The sequence below is a fragment of the Mus musculus genome, chromosome 11 (assembly GCF_000001635.26).
Source record: "Mus musculus strain C57BL/6J chromosome 11, GRCm38.p6 C57BL/6J".
NCBI lineage: Eukaryota > Metazoa > Chordata > Mammalia > Rodentia > Muridae > Mus > Mus musculus.
In genome coordinates this window covers 56,618,906-56,634,161 of record NC_000077.6, presented here as the reverse complement: position 1 = coordinate 56,634,161, position 15,256 = coordinate 56,618,906, and the positions used below count along the sequence as shown (strand labels likewise).

Here is a 15,256-nt window from a genome sequence, read left to right as displayed (position 1 = left end):
ATGTATATGAGGTAAGAAGACTAAAGAGACACAATAATGTTGGATTAAGGCTTGAACTTGTAGGGATTAGAAAAAAGAGAGTACAGCTGGCCTTGGATTTTATGGTGATGGAGAAAAAGAAGTTAGAGTCACAAGGAAAGGCTCTGTTTGATAGCAGGCAGAGATTGAAAAGTAAATTCTTAAGATTCCTGATGTCCCATCAATGCTGCTAAAGGCCACCTGGGAATGGAAGGCTGATTACCTGAAAGACCAGTGGGGAGGAATCTGAGAAACAATTCATCACTGCAGCACAGCTTTGATGCTCTTCCCTGTCAGCTATGGGAACACAGTGAGCACACCATTCACTGGAGATTGAGGAATGCTATATTCCTAGACATTCTGTGCTAGTTATCCCAACGGGAGCAAGATTCCAAAAGCTGATCAAAAAGAAATGTGCATTTAAAAATATAGGGATAAACTGCATGAGCAGCTGGAGAGAAAGTTTGAGTTTCCATGGAAACCTCTCCTAAAATGTCTCCCTCCAGCAGTGGAGCCAACTTCCCAAATGCTGAGGAGGAGAAAGAGTGTATGGGCCAAGGGCCAAGTAAGTCCCCAATGGGCTATCACACAGGGTGCCACAAGGATGCCATCGTGAGAAGTCCATGATGGGGAAGGGTGTGTCTGTCTGACATTTCTCTCTTCAGGTGATTAGATGAGTAGAGATGAGGCAATAACCAGCACCAGGGGTCCAAGGCAAGGATGACCAAGGTGAAATTGCATTCAACAGCAAACTAAACTAGGCAGGCTGGGGAAACAGCTCAGTTGGCAACGTTCTTACAGTTGCTAGGAGCCATGTAAAAAGCTGAGCAAGGTATGTGTTTTTAATCCAAGAGTTGGAATAGCAGGCCTGGTAGGTCTCTGGAGCTTGCAGACCAGCAACTCCAGTCTGCATTAGCAAGTTCTGTATATTTTCTTTGAGACCCTGCCTCAAAACGAACAAACAAACAAACAAAACAGACAAGCTGAACAGCTCCTAAGGAACACCACTAGAGGTTGACTTCTGGCTTACACACACACACACACACACACACACACACAGATTGAGAGAGAGAGAGAGAGAGAGAGAGAGAGAGAGAGAGAGAGAGAGAGAGAGAGAGAGACAGAGAGAGAGACAGAGACAGAGAGACAGAGAGAGACAGAGAGAGACAGAGACAGACAGAGACAGACAGAGACAGAGACAGAGACAGAGACAGAGACAGAGGAATTAAAAGAGGAGCCATCCTTAGAGCTTTAAAAAGTACTGATATACGACTTGGTGTAAACAGTGTGCTTGGAGCCTATCTGGATTAAAGCCCTCCCTAACTCTTCATCGTCTTCTTTGGCATCATAAGATCACGTGTTCCCTCATGCTCAGTTTCCCTGTCCTCTCTGCATCATAAACATCAAGATGATTCTTTCGGAGGATTTGTTCTCCTTTCCCTGTTTTTCCTTTGCATAGGTACCTGTGTGTTTCTGACAGCTGTGTAGATGGCTCCTCCTCTTTCATCTGCCAGGACCATTACTTACTCTCTGGATCCCATGCCTTACTCTGTCTCTCCTACCCCTGATTATCTTTCTTCAGCCACCTGGTTAGCTCACCCAGACCATCTACTACATGCCACTTTTATTTATTGGTGGTCTGTTGACAGGCTTCCTGAGAACTTAAGCTCCTGGAGAGCCAAGGGAGCCAGCCTGTGCAGAGCCTCACATCTGAGAAAGGCAGCCAGAACAGGGAAAACACTCAAGTGGTGTTGAATGGATGGTCCTGGTTCCTGTGTTAGAGCCATTATTGAACTGACAATAGGACCCACACTTGACATAGGCTGTTATAATGACCTAGGAGATAGTCAACTGAACTTCACAGCATCAGGAAGAATTATTACAATCCACTAATAACAGTCACAGAAAAAAAATATTAAAATCAACAGTAAAGGATTCTGTTTTACAGATAATTTCTTCATGGCAAGCTCTAATAGGTGTTTTGCCTCCCTTATTTTTCTGTAAAGTGCTCTCTAAATTAAACCATTTGAACTCAATCTTCTGTTAAGGAAACAGGCTCAGAGAGGCTAAGCTTGTAGAATTGAACTCAAAACTAAATTTGAGCTAATTCTTAGCTCTAAGTAAGAGAGTGCAATTTTTGGTATAATTATAAAACTTTGGAGATGAGACATGACAGTTTCTAAAAAGAGGAGTGGGTAGTTGATAAAATGCAAATGTGCTTTTGGCAATACTGGTGGGCTAGACTTGTGTGGTAGGTCCAAGATTAGCATTAGATTTCTTCCTCCCTTTCTCCCCACTTTATTTTGTGAGGAACATCTCTTTCTGAGCTTAGGGAACACTGATTGACAATCCTGGCTGGTCAGTCTGTATCTGTTAAGACTTACTTTGTGACTGAGTATATAGTCAACTTTAGAGAAATTTCCATGAGGTGCTGATAAGAAGGTATATTCTTTTGTGGTTGAGTGAAATATTCTGTAGATATATGTTAGGTCCATTTGAGTCATAATATCAGGTAGTTCTATTATTTCTCTGTTTAGTTATTTATGGATGACTTGTTTGGTGGTGAGAGTGGGGTATTGAAATCTCCCACTATTAACATGTGGGTTTGAATGTGTGATCTAAGCTCTAGTAATGATTCTTTTACAAATGTGGTTACCCTTGCATTTGGGGCATAGATATTCAGAATTGAGAAAATATTGGTGGATTTTTTATTTGATTAGTAGGAAGTGTCCTCCATCTATTTTGATTAATTTTGGTTGGATGTCTATTTTATTAGGTATTAAAGTGGCTACTTCAGCTTGCTTCTTAGGTCTGTTTGCTTGGAACAAGAAACTTTTACCATCCATTTATTCTGAGGTAATTTTGTCTTTGATGTTGAGGTGTGTTTCTTGTATGCCACATAATAGAGGATTCTGTTTTGCATTCATTCTGATAGTCTATGTTTTTTAATTGGGGAATTGAGTCCATTGATGTTGAGAGTCAATAAAGACAAATGATTGTTCATTTCTGTTATTTTGATGTTGGTGGTGGTAGTGTGTGTGTGTGTGTGTGTGTGTGTGTGTGTGTTTACCTCATTTTGGTTTTACTTGTGTGAAATTATTTGTTTTACATGTTTTCTTGGGTATAGTTAATCTCCTCGGGTTGGAGATTTACTTATAGTATCTTCTATAGGAATGAATTTGTGGATATCTATTGTTTAATTTTTGTTTTGTCCATATATGGTGATTTGAAAGTTAATATAGTATAATAGTATTGGATGGCATCTGTGGTCTCTTAGGGACTGCAAGACATCTACCTAGAACCTTCTGGCCTTTAGAGTTTCTGATGAGAAGTTGGGTATAATTCTAATATGTCTGTTTTTATATATTACTTAGCTTTTTCCGTTGAAGCTTTTAATACTCTTTTGTTGTTGTTGGGAGAGTTCAGCTAGGAGGGTTCTTTGAAGTTATATAGAATGATTGGTCTGCATGTTGGTGTCCCTGGGCATGAGAACACAATCTTCTCTTAAAAGCAGGGACCACATTTGTCATGATGGAAGAATGACTCCATTCCAGTTCAGCATTTGGAGCTGAGGTACCTAGTTAATATAGCTAGGGCCCTGTGATGATGCTGTCTGGGACTGAGGATGACCTTTTAGATCCTGTGTAAGCATGAATTCAAGTTGGGTTTTACACAGTACAAGATCATCTAATGTAAGGTGATTTAGACATGAATGCCTAAAAGAACAGTTTCCTCTAGGGTTGCAGTTCTGAAAGGAATCCAAAGTATGACTGGAAACAAAGGGTCCACCACACAATTATAACCTATCAACCAGCCCATTTAAATAGACATTAACCAGCTCAACTCTGAGTTGGTCAAGATGGAATTACCAAGTAGAGCAGTTTCCAGGAAAATTTCTCCTTGGACATCTTCTTTATTGTAGAGATCTATGAGTCTTTTCTCCCATCTATGTGTTTTCCTTGTCTGAAGGTACTGAGCTGGCTCAGACTGTCCAGATATTCATATCTTCTCTATGAATAGACAGCTTGCAAGTAACCCTGGGAGAGTACAGGTTTTCTCCTGGCTATACAGTACCAACTTGACTGCAATCCATCTTCTCTGTCACCTTAAACTTCCATACTTTTGTCTTTTCCTCGGAGCATTGACAATCGTAAGGAGGTTTGCACATTTTAATGAGAAAGCCCTCCAATCCCCTTTGGGTATTTTTCTGCACCTCTATGAGAAGTTAGGTTTCAACTTCAGGAACTTTCCTATCACTTGCCACAGAAATTCCATGGCAACATCTATACAATTCCCAAGAGACTACACTCCTGTTGAAATCAGGAGTTCTGTCTTTCATTCTGAATCTTCTCAGGCCAGTGACTAATGCCCTTCCTGGCTCATTAGTGGCAAAAGGGTATTTGTGGAAGAGATAAATGCTAATGTATTACCCAGCCTTAAAAAAATAAGTCATTTTCAGAAGACTGACAGGTGAGGGCAAGGAAATCTTAAGTGTAACATGTAAGTGAAGTTTCATGGGGTCATCAGGCAAAGATAGGTCCAGGAGGCTTCTGGTCTCTTTGTCTTCTGAGACCCCTCTCCAGAGTCCAGCTCTTTCCCTGTGCATATTACCACTAGAATCTCCCACAAACTGGGCATGATATCTCTAGGATAAAATGATTCTATCCCAACCACATCCTTAAGATGGCTCAAGACTGAGTTTAATTATTGCTGCACGATGATCTAGGCAGTGAAGCTCTGGGGTTGGGCTATTGATTGGTTCTGCCAGTTCTTCAGATTCATCTTTGAAGACCAGCCAACTCCTTAAAATGAGGGCTGAGGAGTAGGGATGCTATCCTTCAAAACAGAGGGGCTATTACAAGAAGGGAGAAACTAGATAAGCTGAGCTCAGTGCCCCCACCCTCAAGCAATTTGTGTTTTCTTAGAACCCATGGATATGTTCTTGCCTGCAGCTGGAATTAATCTATTCCTCAAAAGGGATGCCTTGTCTGGCTCTGCAGAAACCTGAAACACCAGGCTGGGCTTATACTCAGCATAGACCCTACCTTCTCAGAGAAGACTGGGACAGGGGATGGGTAGGAGGGAACTGAATGAGAGGGCAGCAATAATATAAATGGTAAAAAAACAAACAAACAAACAAAAACCCAAACAAACAAACAAGCAAAAAAACAAAAGCAAAGAACCCTCAAGTGAGAGCAGTATGAATCAAAGGTGGGCTCTATGTTCATGGCAGGTGTTCACAGAAGAGAAGCAGGCAGCCACACTTCTATGGCCTTGTGAAGATGGGGCTATACACTGAGGCCTTGTGTGTATAAGCATGGGGTAAAAAGGCTTGCCAGCACTCCCCACCAGCTAGGAGTAAGTCTGGGAACACACTATCCCCACAGAACTTCTGGAAAGAACCAACACTGCTGACACCCGGAGCTTTGGCTCCCTGGATCCAAATGTAAGCACATAAATTTGACTGCTTTAAGCTGCAAGTTAGTGGCTATTTCTTTATGGAAGACCTAGAATTTATACATGGCTGCCTACCGAGAATGGGTTGTTCTGATTGGGAGCTATCACCCCATGAGCCAGGTGTCTGCCAAGAGACCAGGCTAGCATTTGTACTTATTTCAGTCAACATCTATTCTACTCTCAAACCAGACCATATGGAACCCAGTGATGTCATGAGCCTCTTTGTCCTTTACTAGGCAGTGTAGAGGCCTTACATGGTGGCATATATCTATAATCCCAACCCCTGGGAAGTAAAGATAGAAGAGTGGGTCAGAAGTTTAAGGTTATCCTCTGCTACCAAGTAATTGAAAGACCAGCCTAGGCTCCAGGAGATCCTGTTTCAAAACAACAAAACTAAACAACTGACTTTTCTATCTATAGTGGAGAAGACAGAAAGGCCTGAGAACCCAGGCCAACTGAATGACAACAGGCATCTGGCATGTGGGTGAAGAACAGGGTTACAGAACAGGGATAGAGAACATTGACCTTGACAAGGCCTAGACTCCAGACTCTAATTTGTGCTGTCATCTCTCCATATGCACATGTGAATGAAGGCTGGGTCAGTCAGCGTGAGAGGGGTAGGGAGAGGCATGAGCCCAACTTGCTGTGAGCTGTGGTGAGCTGAGTGCTTTGGAATTAGGGCTCTGCATTCTGTCTTTTTCCATTTTCCCCCTTTCCCTAAGAATAGGGAGCAGCTCATCTCTGTGCTGGTTCTTACAAGTGTGTTATGTTTCCAGCTCATTAGCAGCATTTGTTTTCCTTGTCTCCAGCCCACAAGCAGTCCTGACAGCGGCAAGGGTGCTGGAACGGCTTCCTGGAGGCTGGCAGCCTGCTCACTGACAGCCCAGGGAAGCCAGCCAGGTGTGCAAAGTGCCAGGCAGGATGAAGGCACCATGGATTTGGTTTTGGGATGCTCTGGAGAGGAACGAGGAGTGGAGAATATGCACAAAAATGATTTTTTAAAAAAAGATGAAACCATCACCCACCTTCAGGATCTCACATTAACTTTTCATGAGTCAGATGAGTTTTCAATATGTGAATAGACCCTTCATGAGTAAGGAAGCGAACAGGAAGAAGGGAGGAGAGAAAAGAGGGAGGGAGGGAGAGAAGGAGAGAGGACTAAGGAAAAAGAACAAAGCTGCTCCCTTCAATTCTTCCCCTCCTCTCCCTTTGTTTCTCCTTCCCTCACTCCCTGGTTTCTTCTCTCCCTCCCTCCCTCCGTCCCTCCCTCCCTCCCTTCCTTCCTTCCTTCCTTCCTTCCTTCCTTCCTTCCTTCCTTCCTTCCTTCCTTCCTTCCTTCCTTCCTTCCTTCCCTCCCTTCTTTCATTCCTCCTTCCCCCTCCTTTTTTTCAAAATAATAAACTACCACAAATTAGCCAAGCTGCTATTTTTCAGTTAAGTTCCCATCACAGCACCTTTTCTGTGCACTGTATGCAAGTAAACCAAGCATACCCTGTGTCTCAGATAACCTACTGTTGCTGTGATAAAACATCATGACCAAAAGCAACTTGGGAGAGAAGGGTTTGTTTTAGCTTTTAGTTGAGATGAAGTGATGTCTGGTCAGGAACTCAAGGCAGCAATCTGAAGACAGGAACTGAAGCAGAGGCCGTGGAGGATCACTACTTACTGGGTTGTTCCTCATAGATTGCTCAGCTTGCTATCTTACCCAACATAGAACCACCTGTTTAGGCATGACTCGCATACAGTGAGCTGGGACCTCCAAAATCAATCATTGTCAAGAGAACGTCCCATGGACTTGCCTATAGGTCAATCTGATGGTAGTATTGTCTTATCTGAAGCTCCCTCTTCTCAGATGACCCTAGCTTGTATCAAGTTGATAAAACAAACAAACAAACAAACAAACAAACAAACAAAACCTAACTAACTAACTAACTGACTGACTGACTGACTGACTGACCAGTATTTCCATGATGAACTGAAGTTGAATGTCATTCTCAGCTACAAAGCAAGTTCAGTTGAAGACCATCACCCAACATCACTGTCAATCAATTGTCCAGTCTTATCAGATGCAAGAAGTGCTGGCTAAAAATGTAAAACCCAGACATCTCAGTACACAGAAGTTTGAGACAAAGCAAAAAACTGTTGCCAAAAAAGAGAAACATTTTAAAACAAATGAAAATTTGCCTACAGACTGTCAAACAAAACAGTACTAAGTCACTTGGGCCAGCCTTTTACACTGTGTAGCTACGCTGTGGGTATGTGGAACGTGAATGCTGAGATGTTATATCACATGGTGAAATAGCAAGTCAGGCCAGTGCTATACCACACCTTAACATCTTCCCTCAGCATCCCGTGGCTCCTGCAATACTACCCACCCATAGTCAGCTAGATAGTTCCCACACTGATGCTTCTTGCTGTCCTCCACTGCATCCATGTGTCCCTTTCTCCTACAGACTGTCCTTGATGTCTTTAAAAGTGGCTCTTTTGTTGTTTTATTTGAGACAGTGATTCACATAGTCCCAGCTGTCCTTGAACTCACTATATAACTGAGGATGACCTTGGATTTCTGAAGATCCTCCCACCTCCACTTTGCAAACGCTAAGATGACAGGTATGTGCCACTACGTCTGGCTGTTTGTTTTGTTTTTCTTTTTGTTGTTACAAGCCAGAGAAGCTTAAAAAAATCCAAATGTCACTTTTAGGGCTAGTGGGAGCAAAAGACAGTTGTATCTGAAGTCAGAGTCTCTTGGCTCTTGTCTTTAAGACAACTTTATTCTTTAACATGTTATCATGCCTTGAAGGACTGCCAATGAAGTGCTCCTAAGCAGAATTCTGCAGGGCTTTGATGTAATGAAGCCCTTAAGTCCTTTCTAATGACAACTTTCTTTTGACCATAGGGTGCTAACCCCATGTGACTCATTAATGATAGAATTTCCTGGATGAAGTTACCTGGAAGACAAGAAGCAGATGGCTGAGTGACCCCAGAGTTGTCATTGTGCTTTGCTGAGTCTCTTTCATTTTCTGGGAAATAAAGAACTACCTTATGTGACTGCTAAGGGCTCCAGGGCTCAAAAAACTCTACAGTCCATGACTTGAGTTATTCCAAAAAGCTATTACTAATAAAAATAATAGCTTCCATTTTTTTTTTTGAGTACCGGCTCCAGTCTGGCAATTACACTAGCAGACCCTACATATGACTCTTTCCTCTAGGCATAACATGATTGCCATCTTGAAATAGAGATTACCCTGGCCTGGTAACTATAGCAACTAATTGAGCAGAGCCCCACTAAGATAGCAATGGCTATTATAAGAGTGACTGAGTGATTGACAACCCTAGTAGAAAAAAGAGATGGGAGGGACATAGGATCCCTACCAGGAATTCCAGCCATTACTCTCCTCTGCTCTCCCCTGGCTACCAGTGATCTTGGGAGATGCTGACATATATAAGAAGATTAACTGAGAGAGGGACTCCATGATGCAGCTCCCAGGAGGCCACCATCCTTGATGGGATGGGGTTGAGTGATGCAGATATACGGGGACGAGTGACCCCCTGACCCATGCCTTGTAAGGAAGTCCAGAAAACTCCTTGATTCACCAGATTGGACTTTGATAGAATTGTTACTTTGGTCTGTCATTGATGCCCTATGTGATCAGTAGACATTTGTTCACATCTACCCAGGAAGTTAACACCATCCACCACATCCAGATATTAAGACATTGCCCCTAGTGACCCCCATTAGCTGTGGATAACACTAAGATGCAGAGAAGTTAGTGGGCTGGTCATAGTCCCAGGATGCTCTGTACTATAAGTTTCTTTCTAGCTTATGGTCAATTCATCAAAGGGGATTTAAAGTAATGAGGATTGGCTGACCTTGGGAACACCTCTCTCCTAATATTTGCCCATCCATCCTGCTAATTGGTCTTACAGTTTTCAGCTCAAAAGCTTTCATCCTGCTAGACTTAGGAGGATGAGGGCTGACAAAAGGGCAGGGAACCTGGTGTGCTAATGTTGACCTTGACATGACAGCATTCCTTTGCAGCCAAATTCCTTTTTGCTAGGGACATCAACCCTTGTATGGCTGCTATCTTATTCCAATCCTAAGCATCAGGTATGCATCTATTCACAAATATGGTTTTGTTTAATTAGATAAATGCTATCCCCTTTCCTAGTTTCCTCTCCGAAAGTACCCTATACCCTCCCCTCACCCTGCTCCCCAACCTAGCCACTCCCACTTCCAGGCCCTGGCATTCCCCTGTACTGGGGCATATAATCTTTGCAAGACCAAGGACCTCTCCTCCCATTGATGGGCGACTAAGCCATCCTCTGCTACATATGCAACTAGAGACACAAGCTCTGGGGGGTGCCAGTTAGTTCATATTGTTGTACATCCTATAGGGTTGCAGACCCCTTTAGCTCCTTGGGTACTTTCTCCAGCTCCTTCATTGGGGGCCCTGTGTTCTAGCCAATAGATGACTGTGAGCATCCACTTCTGTATTTGTCAGGCACTGGCATAGCCTCACACGAGATAGCTATATCAGGGTCCTGTCAGCAAAATCTTCCTGGCATATGCAATACTGTCTGGGTTTAGTGGTTGTTTATGGGATGGATCCCCATGTGGGGCAGTCTCTGGATGGTCCTTCCTTCCATCTCAGCTCTGAACATTGTCTCTGTAACTCCTTCCATGGGTATTTTGTTCCCCATTCTAAGAAGGAATGAATGCATGAAATCAACTGGTGTTCTATTCCTGTCTCTGATCAGGACTCTTAAGTAAGTAACTGCACTTCTGGGTATCTCCTTAATGTGTCCTTCTTCTTTGTAAAGGTGAAAGGGACGCACATTATCGGTGCAGGTGATCCATTACCCACTTCTTTAGTGGAAAAAAAGTGCTCTGTGGGTTCCCCTATTAGATGGCAGCACAGGCACTCGGTGTGGCATGATCTTGCTTTCTCTTGGCTTTGTTTCTCTCACTCAAGCATCCCACTCCCCTTCTTAGCTTCCCTCCTACTCATGTTTTAAGTGCTGGCATCTCTGTTAGCATCCTATAGAGAGCTTTTCATTTCTTGTTCCCGCAGCTTCTAAAAAGACAGGCAGCCTTGGGGAGGAGCAGTAGCTTTTGCCAGGTTGATGCAGGGCAATCAGGAACCTCCAGGAGACTCAAGGCGAAGGAGTGGGTGTTATCTTGGAGATTTCTTTACCTCGGTGCATTACTTGGAGTCTTAATTCAAAGAGCCCCTGTGATACGTTCTTTAGAATAGTTTTCTTTTAACAAAGAGAAAAAGAAAAAGCAACCCCCATGTATAGTTTTGGAGCATAAATTAAGCAAGATACATTTGCATTTCTTTGCTATAAACTGTAACCCTGGCTCTCATACACTGTGCTTTCTTTCTCCCTTTGTGAAGCTTCATCACTTGGGAAAAGTTGCTGATGAAGTGGCTGAGGCCATGGTAGCTCCTGCATCTTCTGAACTGTTCCTAAAGCATCTTGGGCTCTACAGTATGAGGAAAGGAATGAGCAAGCAAACAAACAAAAATGCCAGGTAAGAATTGTCATTTCAAGATTGCAACTAGGCTTTGAGTACACACAATTTCCTTTTATCCTATAGTGACTCTGTATAAAAGTTATGACTCCAGTTAGAGAGATTACTGTGCCTAGACTGAAGTCACAGAGATAATTGTCAGATAAAACAATATTAAAACACAGGTCTCTGTTGTTTATCCATCACTAACCCTGGACAGTTTTGAAGTGAGGTAGTGTTTCTCTTGACTCTCATGTAGAAAGTCACCCAGTTTGTGGTAAGGAAATAACAGAGGCTGGGACAGATGTCCTCTGCCAGCAGGTATGAGCAGTGTGTACAGCTTAGGGAAACTGAGGTATTGTACACTGTGAACAATTTGGCAAGACCCAGTGTGGATGGTCATGCCCATGCTCTGTTACTCCAACAGTATCCTTCATGCTCAACATGATAGAAAATAACAAGTTGTACTTCAGGGGGAAGGCATACCAACAAATGTCCATTACCTCATTGCTGCCATATGAAATGGAAAACACTTTAGTCTGTGCAAGGGCTGATAAGGCGATCACTTTGCACAGGGCTGTACTGTGTGGCATCTGTAAATGATGTGGCTCTGTATGTGTTGAAAGAGCTGAAGCTCAAATGTGTTGTATTGAAACAGCAAGTGACAAAAGGATGTGGCACACGTGACACTCAAACTATTACAGTGATTACCTATGAGCACAAATAGCACGGGGAGACAGGTAGGAAGGGGTGCTGGTGACTTTTCTTATGCCGTGAGCAGATACTTGATAAGAATCAATGGAAACTTGGACTTGGACAAAGAAGAAGGAAGGAAGAGGAGGAGTCATGAGGTCGGGATGAGGCTGTTGTAGAAGGAACCTGGAAGGAGTTGAAGGCGATTGCAGGGGATGTATTCAGGCATGATGTAACCAAAGGAATTATTACTGTAATTAAAAAAAAACCCAAACAACTTAAGTCACGAAGAGCTGATTGAGTTTCACACTTTGAGAAGATGCAGCCCATTATGGGAGAAGGCACAGTGGTAGGAACAGAAGGGAGCTGATCGCATTGTATCTGCATTGAGGAAGCAGAGAGCTTAGAGACAGGATGGCCAGGCTAGAAAGTCTCCAAACCCGCCTTGTGTGATTCATTTCCTCCAGTGAGGTTCCCACTAAGGTTAGACACCTTCCAGTTCAGCCCCTCCTGCCAGAAAAGAGTGTTCAGACACTTCAGACATGGAGGACACTTCACAATCAAACTAAGACAGACGGGTGGATAGACATCTATGTTGGGTTTCATTCTCAGAGGGGGAAGAAAAAGAGATAGATAGGATAGATAGATAGATAGATAGATAGATAGATAGATAGATAGATAGATAGATGGATGGATGGATGGATGGATGGATGGATGGATAGATGGATAGATGGATAGATGGATAGATGGATAGATGGATAGATGGATAAATGGAATGGTATGGTGGGATAGGGGAGGCACCATGGTGGTCAAGACAAGAGAGATTCCACTGCTTTTAATATTTCCTTGTTTTCCCAGTAAAAACTTAGGTAGAAAATAAATTAAAAAAGAAAAAAGTAAGAATTTCAGACATGGATGACAGAAAAATACCTATTTCTTACCAGTTTGTGCTTGTTTGAGTTTTCCTATGTGCAAATAGTTTATAACTACTTTATTCAAGTGGAAAGGAAAAAGTTCACCTGAAGTGTTTACATAGGCAAGTGTGTGTATGTGTGTGTGTGTGTGTGTGTGTGTGTGTGTGTGTGTATGTGACCTCTCAGACCTCATTTTGTGTCATCTGTAGGCAGATGGTGGCTGTACTTGACATCCCCATGGCCACCTCTTTGCCCACCAGGACAGCTCCTTATGGCTGACCTGCTAATCTTTCTCTGATTTGACTTTAAAAGGTCATCAACAGGAGGAGAGGCCTTTGGCCCTGTGAAGGCTCTATGCCCCAGTATAGGAGAATGCCAGGGCCAGGAAGCAGAAGTGGGTGGGTTGGTGAGCAGGGATAGGGGGTAGAAGGTTTTGGGAGGGGAAACCAGGAAAGGGCATAACATTTGAAATGTAAATAAAGAAAATATCTAATAAAAAATCTAATAAAAATAGAAAAATAAAATAATAAAGAGTAAAAAATTAAAAGTACTCTGAACAAACAAACAAACAAACAAGCAAAACCAAGCCAAAGCTTCTTGCCCCTGCTGTGAAGCACTCAGTAATACTTGGGATCTTTCCTTTCTTGCTTGATGCCCAGGCTCAACATGGCTCTCCTGTCTTCTCCCATTCTGTGCACGGTTATTAGGAAGGCTGAGCAGTTGGGGGAGAGAATGTGTCTGCCTCACTGCCGGCAGGGCATCTTGTGGCTCTGTCCTCTAAACCTCCAAGTTTTCCCTTCCCTAAGGTAAGTGAGCATGCTAAGGAGCATAGCTTTGTCTACCAGGCATTTTCCTCCAAACTCATCTTGCTGTTTTGCAACCCCCGCCCCCTTTTTTTCAATTGAAACAGGACTTACTGGTCAGCAGCCTCTTCTGAGACCCCTTCCTTCTTTTGCCTCAGCCTATTTCCTTCCCACTCCCAACCCTCCTCCTCCCACTCTGTTTCACCTTTTCTTCTGCCCTTTCTTGCTCCTCTGCTCTAAGATGCCTGTCTGAGCACCCCAGGAGCTCCTTCTGCTGGTTCCAGCCAGCACATCCATATCAATTAAGCACTATTATTATTTTGTTCTTTCTGGTTGAAAACATTCAAAATGTCACAGAAGCTATGGCCTAAGTAGACAAAAAATATGTGCTTCTGGTGTTCTGTGAAGCTTTGAATTCATGAGGTGTCCTTCGCCAGGTATTACAAGGACTAGTGATGAGTGTTTGTCGAACAACTGAAGTACACAGAGAATGATGTGGAAATGTCAGCTTTGACTGTCCTTGCAGTGTTAAGTTGACAGAACCTCAGGACTGCATGCAAGCCAAGCCTGGGTTAGATTCTCCCATTTGGCATTTCTTGTTTCCCTCAGCAGGGATCCTGCATGTGGTTTAGGAATCCCCAAGGGAGGTATTGACTTTGTCAGTAAAGTGTTTGCCAAGCAACTAGAAGGACATATATACCCACTTAACAAAGCTAAGCATGGTGGTGCATGTTCCTAACTTCAGTGTCATGGAGACAGAGAGGATATCCAGACAGTCTAGCCCAATGGATAAGGGGCAGGGCCCAGTGAGAAACTCTGTTTCAAAAAATAACATGGAGGCCTCCTGAGGCACCACACCTGTGGCTGATCTATGTCTTCTGCATGAATGCACACACAAATGTATTGCATACATACGTGTAAACACAGAGGGGGGGGGAGGGAGGGAGGGAGAGAGAGAAAGAGAGAGAGAGAGAGAGAGAGAGAGAGAGAGAGAGACTGGACACAGACTCAGATCGAGTAAGAGAGAGAGACAGAAAGATAGATAGAGAGGGGGGAGAGGAAGGGAGGGAGGGAGGGAGGGAGGGAAGATAGATAGAGAGGGGGGAGAGGAAGGGAGGGAGGGAGGGAGGGAGGGAGGGAGGGAGGGAGGGAGGGAGGGAGGGAAAGAAGGAAAGAGAGAGAAACCTAGAGAGAGAAGGAGACCCTAACAAGGCATTTTTGATTGTATGCATATTGGCGAATCATTTCCTGCTATTCTTGACATAAACAAGATAAAACTTAGTTTATTCATAGTATAAGCACATTTGTAGGTGGTTGCCAGGAAAACACGTCTTCCTAGTGAGTCTTAAAGTGATTCCTTCTTACTCATTTCCAATTCAGTGAGACTCATCCAAGTAATAATCTCTAAAACAAGGTGAAAAACGAGGCAATAAAGGTGTAATGCAATTGATTCAACAGAAAGTACTGTGCTGTCTGTGTAGTGCGAGCAAAGTTCTGGGGAGGCTAGGTGATGCTTCAAGGAGCTAAAGCACTCCCTGTCTGTCTCCCAGCTAAAGCAACCCGTGTCTGTCTCCCCACTGCAGTGGGGAGTCCAAGGTCTGCTCTTCCAACGGCTCAGCTCTGCACCAGACAAGCGACAAAAAACCCGACCAGACCATGGCTAACAGTCTTCCACTGAGTGTCCAAATCCCATGTACACTTTGTTTAATACCGTGAAGGATGCTGGGATATCCCCTGGGCCGAGAGGTATGAGGGAACTGTGTAATCGTGTAATTTAGCCTTTTCATGCCTGGGTCTTGAATTCTCAATTTAAAAGTAACTGGACCAGAACAAAAATCTCTTAGACAAGAAAAACA

General features: G+C 43.4%; 2 long non-coding RNA genes across 4 annotated transcripts in view; both read left to right on the top strand.

Moving 5' to 3' along the window:
• Gm46261 overlaps positions 1-9,774 on the top strand; it is a 40,897-nt gene extending 31,123 nt beyond the window's left edge. For all 3 annotated transcript variants that reach the window (XR_001780132.2, XR_001780131.2, XR_001780130.2), the window contains 2 exons: positions 7,981-8,085; positions 8,372-9,774. This is a non-coding gene — a long non-coding RNA (predicted gene, 46261). The remainder of the gene's footprint in view (positions 1-7,980; positions 8,086-8,371) is intronic.
• Positions 9,775-10,590: 816 nt separating this feature from the next.
• Positions 10,591-15,044, top strand: Gm32649. Its single transcript, XR_388667.1, has 3 exons — positions 10,591-11,011; positions 13,257-13,403; positions 14,951-15,044. It is a non-coding gene; the product is annotated as a predicted gene, 32649 (long non-coding RNA).
• Positions 15,045-15,256: the final 212 nt, after the last annotated feature.